Genomic DNA, 1193 nt, shown 5'->3' with positions numbered 1-1193 from the left:
CATGGCATCCAGTTCCATCACTTCATGGCAAATAGATGGGGAAACAGTGGAAATGGTGGCTAATTTTATTATTTAGGGGACTCCAAAATCACTGCAGATGGTGATTGCAGCCTTGAAATGAAAAGATGCTTACTCCTTCTAAGGAAAGTTATGACCAACCTAGGCAGCATATTAAAAAGCAGAGACATTACTTTGTCAACAAGGGTTCATCTAGTCAAGGCTATGGTTTTTCCCGTAGTCATGTATGGATGTGAGAGTTGAACTATAAAGAAAGCTGAGTGCAGAAGAATTGATGCTTTTGAACTGTGGTGTTGGAGAAGACTCTTGAGAGTCCCTTAGACTGCAAGGAGATCCAACCAGTCCATCCTAAAGGAGATCACTCCCGTGTGTTCATTGGAAGGACTGATGCTGAAGCTGAAACTCCAATACTTTGGACACCTGATGGGAAGAGCTGAAAGGACCCTGATGCTGGGAAAGATTGAGGGCAGGAGGAGAAGGGGACGACAGAGGATGAGATGGCTGGATGGCATCACTGACTCAGTGGACATGAGTTTAGGGAAACTCCGTGTGTTGGTGGTGGACAGGGAGGCCTGGCATGCTGCGGTTCACGGGGTCGCAAAGAGTTGGACACAACTGAGCAACTGAACTGAGCTGAACTCTGCATATAAGTTAAATAAGCAGGGTGACAGTATACAGCCTTGACGTACTCCTTTCTTAATTTGGAACCAGTCTGTTGTCCCATGTTCAGTTCTAACTGATGTTTCTTGACCTGCATACAGATTTCTCAGGAGTCAGGTCAGGTGGTGTGGCATTCCCATATCTTCAAGTATTTTCCAGCTTGTTGTGATCCACATAGTCAAAGGCTTTGGCATAGTCAATAAAGCAGAAAGATATTTTTCTGGAATTCTCTTGCTTTTTCGATGACCCAACAAATGTTGGCAACTTGATCTCTGGTTCCTCTGCCTTTCCTAAATCCAGCTTGCAAATCTGGAAATTCTCAGTTCATGTACTGTTGAAGCCTGGCTTGGAGAATTTTGAGCATTACTTTGCTAGCGTGTGAGATGAGTGCAGTTGTGTGGTAGTTTGAGCATTCTTTTGCATTGCCTTTCTTTGGGATTGGACCTTTTTCACTCCTGTGGCCACTGCCAAGTTTTCCAAATTTGCTGGCATATCGAGTGTAGCACTTTCACAGC

This window comes from Muntiacus reevesi, chromosome 14 (assembly GCF_963930625.1).
Source record: "Muntiacus reevesi chromosome 14, mMunRee1.1, whole genome shotgun sequence".
In the NCBI taxonomy this organism is placed as follows: domain Eukaryota; kingdom Metazoa; phylum Chordata; class Mammalia; order Artiodactyla; family Cervidae; genus Muntiacus; species Muntiacus reevesi.
Note: the sequence above shows the minus strand (reverse complement) of the source record.